General features: G+C 45.6%; 2 long non-coding RNA genes across 2 annotated transcripts in view; one reads left to right on the plus strand and one right to left on the minus strand.

Moving 5' to 3' along the window:
* Positions 1-3091, minus strand: part of LOC116074881 — a 12096-nt gene extending 9005 nt beyond the window's left edge. The window contains exon 1 of the long non-coding RNA XR_004112325.1: positions 3030-3091. This is a non-coding gene — a long non-coding RNA (uncharacterized LOC116074881). The remainder of the gene's footprint in view (positions 1-3029) is intronic.
* A 120-nt stretch (positions 3092-3211) lies between these two features.
* LOC116075368 lies at positions 3212-5501 on the plus strand. Its single transcript, XR_004112542.1, has 2 exons — positions 3212-3453; positions 5305-5501. It is a non-coding gene; the product is annotated as an uncharacterized LOC116075368 (long non-coding RNA).
* Positions 5502-6305: the final 804 nt, after the last annotated feature.

Raw genomic sequence — 6305 nt, forward strand, 5'->3', positions numbered from 1 at the left:
GAGAGTAGTAGAGGCAGAGAAAGGCAGAGAGGAGGGAATAGAAAAGTAGAGGCCAGCCATGACCACGTAGAGAGAGGGGGGAAAGGAATGGGGAAAGAGGGGGGACAAGGGGAGCAAGAGGCAAAGGAGAGAAACAAGAGTAAGAGAGTAAGAGAGAGAGGAGGGGGCAAGCAGCCCCTTTTATAGTGGGCCAGGCTTACCTGGCTGTTGCCAGGTAACTGTGGGGTTGGAATCCAGACAGAATACCAACAATGGCTCTTTGTTACAAAGCTCTAGTCAGCGAATCCATGATCTAATAATCCCTCTGAGCCTCACATCTCTCCTGAGTTTAGTTAGAACTCTAGGAATAGCCACTCTCAAGCATGTGGTGAGAATTAAATTAGTTAATACTTGGGTCAAGTATGTTGTTAAGTATAGAATCCTAAACCCAGGGCAGAGACACTGTCAAAAAGACCAGTCCCAAAATTCCTTCTCTGTGACCTTTCCCAGACATCCATAAGTTACCGGACTCAAGGAGACCTGTCAGAGTGTATATCGAAGGACAAGCTAGGTTTGATATAGAAATCTGCTATTGCTATCTGCAGAGAAAGACACAGTCATATCATCTCTTGTGTGCTGAAGGCACAGAATACGTTCCTCTGGGGGTCGGGGAGAGGGGGGGGGGGAATTGGAAGCCTGAAAGAAGAAGCATAAAAGCCATGAGGTCTACTTGGGAGCAGCTGAGAGGACAACCAAAGGGTTCCTTGAGCACAGATGACTTCTGCCCAAGATTGCATGCTGTCTCTCACGAAACCCACCATCTTAGCCAAGGCCAGCTGATCAAGAGGTCACCACTTAAGCTAAGCCACCTGTCACAAGGCAGTGGAACTGTGCAGTGTCCTAAGAGGAGAACTTTTCCAATAAGCATGTGCTAGGCTAGACTTAAATGGAAATTTCCGGTTTCGTCGGAGGCCCAATTGTGTCATGTCAAGTGTTTCTGAAAACCGCCTTATGAGAGGATGTTTTGATGAAGCAGGCACGTGAGGAGATGTTTCGATGAAATCAGACACGTGATGTTTTTCTGGAAGCTGCCTGGTGGTCATGTTTTGCTGGAGCAGATGCATGAGTGGACCCGGGATGTTTGGAAAGACTATAAGTCTAACCCAACAGACAGTGGGCATCGCTCTGGCATTGGCTGCTTTGCTGGACTTCTTTGGGCTTCGCTGATGCTGGTCTTCCTCGGACCGTGCTCTGGCATTGGTTCGCCTTGCTTGCTTTTCTAATCTTTGTGTGCCGTAACTTTGTAGAGAGAAATGCACCAAAGGACTTCTGGTGGGGTTCCAGCTGCTTCTTGCCACTCCAGTGCCTATCAGCGGAGCCTTGAATTTTTTTTTTTTTTCTAGAATGATCTGCTACTGCTGAATCAAATTTGGTGTCTTGCTAGTGGACTGGACTGCACACAACCAAGACTGGAATCGTCCCAAGGAACTACTTCTAAACAGGTCCACCTTCCCCTTGTTCTGTTAGCCATGTCCCTTCCCTACCTTTGGTGGGTGGGCTATAAGGGAGATTGACATGTTTAAGAACCCTTATTAGCATAGCATATAAATAGGCTATGAAAAATATAAGCATACACTAGACTAGTAGGTGACCAAGTCAGTGAAAGTGAAGAGTAAAAAAAAAAAACCAAAAAAAAAAAAAACAGTAAAATAAAAATCACTACAGAAACTAAGGGAAGATGATTTTTGTTTTTTGGGTTGTTTTGTTTTGGTTTTTTTTGGGGGGGGGTTGGGTTTTTTTGTTGTTGTTGTTGTTTTCAAGACAGGGTTTCTCTGTATAGCCCTGGCTATCCTGGCACTCACTCTGTAGACCAGGCTGGCCTTGAACTCAGAAATCCGCCTGCCTCTGCCTCCCAAGTGCTGGCATTAAAGGCGTGCGCCACCACAGCCCGGCCGGGAAGATGATTTTTACCGAGGAGCATGGCTGAGTCTGAAGAGGATTGTTAATAGGTTAAGCTATATGCCCTGAATTCACAGACTGAAGTTCTCTCCCCCTTATACTTTAGAATGTGGCTTTAACTGCATATAGAGTCTTTACAAACAAACAAATGATCAAATTCAAGGGGGGGTCGTTAGGACTGGTGCTAATGGGTCACCTATGTGACTAGGAACTATGCAGAAGGGAATTTTAGAAATAGATTCATACACTCACATTCAGTAGTGATGAAGACAGAAGAGGTGGATGCGTAATACATCTATGAGCCAGGGTTACGTGGTGCCAGAAGCGGGCTGAGCGGGACTAAAGAGGTTCTCTCTGCCCTTGAAAAGAGCACTTTCACTGGGTCATCTAGCTTGCAGGGCTGATGAAATAATGATTTCTATGGTTTTAGCACCCCATCTGTAGTATTTGTTAGGGCCACTCAAGCAGGCTAACCAGACGCTTGGAGCCGCCAATGAGTCTGACGTAGCAGCTAGCTCTCGTATTCCCACAGAGACCCCCATCACCTCTGATAACCGGAACTCCGCCGAGCTGTGAGGCCTGAAAGAACTTGGTTAATTCAGTGGGAGGTTAGCAATGTTTCTGAACGAAGTCAGTGAAGCCTCTGGAAGCAACTGGAGCTGCTGCTCTGGAACCCTCAGATCAGGGGATGAGGAAATTTGAAACAACTTTCCTGACAGCTTCAGGGAGAAAGGCGAGCAGCCAGTCACTGGGGCACTTGACAAAGCAGAGAACAGCAGGTGAGGCTGGGAAACCTGAACGCTGGCAGCTTTCTGCTTGGGGGCAGGCTCCAGTCTCCAAGCCACCGGGTTATTCCCAGCCAAGCCAGGGCATCCAACAGAGCAGTTCCTGCACGAACCAATAGAGATTATCACCTCCGCTGCTCAGGGTCCGCAGTGCAGCAAGTATTTCAGACCTCAGTCTTGCACATAAGCCAAGGTCTCTCTGGTCACCCAAAACAGCTGCTTTTCATGGTGGAACCAGAGGCCAAACCAAGACAAGCCCTCCCTGGGTTCTTTCCCATCCTGCCTTCCCCAGCAGCCTGGATTCACCTGACTCCTGGCGTGAGGAAAAAGCTGGCAGGCATCCTGCCTCAGCCATCTGTGCCTCCTCTCCTCACCAAAGTGGGAAAGCATTCCAAATAAACGATTTTGAACGCCCGTTCGATCCATTCAAGTTCTCATGACCTCACAAGAGAAAGGCCTCCGGGGACTCGCACCGGGCGGCTGCTGGAGGGAGGGCTGATGAACAATATTCTCTGAGCTCGTTCAGAAACAAAGTGAAGAACCCGGGCAAAAACGCAAACAGCTCTACTGAGTTTCTGAGAGATGGGAATCGCCTTGCAGGTGGTGCAAGCACATGGCTCGTTTATGGGCTGAATAAGCATTACCAACCAGCCCATCCTGGCTCAAGGTGGCACTTGAGTATGTGATGCCAACTGCCGCCGGCTGGATGTTTAAATTGCACATCTTATTTGTAAGCCAAGTTTTAATTTATTTTGCCTTTTTTCGTACCTTTGCCTTAAATGAGATTTTTTTTTTAAGGGACCCAGGAGTACTCAACAATTTTCTTTTAAAGGCTTTCCCGTTGCCAGATAAGATTGTGGGGTGGGGTCCCTGGTCATTGTGTTTTATATTCCACAACATTCCTTTGAGAGGAATAGTTTTATCTTCATTTTTAAAGGGCTTTATCCAGTTCAGGATGGTTAGTTAGATAACTCAGCTAGGGACACTAGTAGATAGACAGACTAAGAGTTAAATAACAGATTTTACCACAAATCTTCCTACCATTGATGACATGGTTCAATGGTAAAGAGACCTTGAAACTCTTCCAGAGGGTCTGAGTTCAGTTCCTAGCACCTACATCAGGCAGCTCCGAACCACCATCAGTAACTCCAACTCCAAGGGATCCCATGCACCTTGTGTCTCAGCATGCACCTGCAAGCCCACATATGCATGTATACATAGATGAATACTTGCACAGAAACATAGCTTTAAAGAAATTGTTTTTTTAAAACACTTTCCTAGAGAGAGTAGAGATTTTTCAATATCAGACCAAGAGAGACTATTTTGCATGCCGGTGATTAACATATCTCTATTATTGAAAAGATCTCTTGTTGACTCCGAGTTTCTAAGATGAATCCATTAGCATGGCTGTCAGCTACAATGAGATAATCAATCATTTCTAGAATAATTCTGTAATTTTGATCCCCCAATTAACAGAACGCCCATTTTGGAATTGTACTCAATGGGATTTGGACTGACTCTATGAGGATCTACTAGTCCCAAAGAATTCAAATTTCAGACTAAAATTTAAGCGAAGGGACTCCTCCAGAATATATGATTAGTAGATGTAATTTTTATACTGCTCAATTGAGAAGTCGTTACAAGACAGAATCTAAACATAGTGGTGCCTATAAATGAATTAACCATATTTTGTTGACTGCAATAGGGTCTACAAACATTTGAATAATGAGCAGTACTTATGCATAAAACACCTTAATCATTCTGTCTACAGCAATAATCTGTTCACCCTCAGCTTCAGTCTGCCTTAGCCAAAGGGCACAGGCAGCCCCAGGGACTTTGGCCACCAAGATGGTCCTCACAGATGAAGACAGGGAGGTTCAGAGGGAAAGTGCCCGTTCAAGGCTGCACCCACCATCACAAGCCAGTGCCTCTGTCAGTCTCTTGACACGAACAGTCGGTGTTCTTTGAAGCTGGGCAATAATAGCTCACCCCAGTGATGATTCACCCTCAGTACATCATAAAGCATTAATAAGGGGAGAGTAGACTCGGGTCCACAAGGAAACTGCTTTTCCAAAACTGAATGAAGTGTCTCTCATCCTTACCTTGTTGAACATAAAGATGTTAATCTTTATCAATTCAGGTGTGGAGGGAGTCGTCAATTCAATTATTTTTTTCCTTGCTGAACTCCATCTCATTCATTGGGGTCTGGGGGTAGTGGAGGAACTGACACAGCATTTAGAGGTCTAGGCTTTGCACATCCATCCATCCACAAAGCCATGTCTGACCTGCAACTCATCTTTTGAATCTCAGACATCATTAGACTCCTGGGCCACAGCGACTGAGGCTGACAGCTGCGGCCCCTGCCTACACACACAAGCTTCTGCCCATGGATCCCATGTTGAATTCCCGCCTACTCCCTTTTTTCTCAACCTTGAGGATGCCTGTGTCATCCTGGCTTTCTAAAACGAAGGCAAATAATGACTGTCATCTCCTGCGATGCCCTGAACTCCAAAACTGGATCATAAGAGTCAAAATACAGAGGACCTCTTGTCTTCCTTTTTCTGTAATCATTCTTTCATAGATTCCCTTCCTAGATGCGCAAGGAAGATGTACAACAATGGAAACAACAATGGAGAATACACGGGTTAAACTTCCAGACATCCGTACACTCCCCTTCGATGTGCATGACAGTTAGGTTGGTATCACCTTGAAAAGCAGTTTCATGTAAGATACATCTTTATTGTAATATGATCCACAAAATGTATGTGTATATGAATATAACTGTGTGTGTGTGTGTGTGTGTGTGTGTGTGTGTGTGTGTGTGAAGGGGTGGGAGGAAGGGTGTTGGAAGATCTTCAAGAGAAACATGCTATGGATTTTAAAAGGATGGAGAAAGAAGCTCCCCAGACCTCCACTGTGAGAGAGAATGGTGTCCATACAGCTGTAAGGTGGAGTGGCTCTGCATCAGTCAAGGCTCAGATCTACACAGAATAACCAATGTTCTCCAATTCATTTAAGTCACAGCTTAAACTGCCTGCTTTAATTGCTCTCTAAAGTTCCACTTGCCTAAAACCTCGCTTCTTTGGTCTAGCATGGCCCGAATAGCCACGATAAGTGAACTGGGAAATAAGATCCAGTCATTGCCTCCAGTAGACCCTCGGCTAAATGAGATCAAACCCAAATGTCAGCAAACCTTTCCGGTCTAAGAATAAAAGTAGTCTAATAACCTCAATAACCCAAACTTTCTGAATGGTACAGGCTTCCAGTGCACTCCATAAACTTCTGGTCCTCTGGCCCCAGCTCACTCCGCTAGTCCCAAGCCCAAAACCAGAATCCTGCAGGTGATAAGATCCCAGGCCTGTCCATCTGTCTTGATCGCCAAGCACACCACCTAATGGTGGGACCCTCCCAAAAAGGCAAAGTCTCTTCATCGAGCCTGAAGTTCTTGCTAAGCTATTTCTTTCCCAGATGGCTGAATACCCACCGCACTTTGAACCACTCTGGATAGTACATTGTCAGTATTATGAAAGTTGTTAGGAAGCTTTTGAAATCCAAGGCAAAGCTGTCACCTCACTGGCTTAA

The sequence above is a fragment of the Mastomys coucha genome, unplaced genomic scaffold, assembly GCF_008632895.1.
Source record: "Mastomys coucha isolate ucsf_1 unplaced genomic scaffold, UCSF_Mcou_1 pScaffold3, whole genome shotgun sequence".
Classification (NCBI taxonomy): Eukaryota; Metazoa; Chordata; class Mammalia; order Rodentia; family Muridae; genus Mastomys; species Mastomys coucha.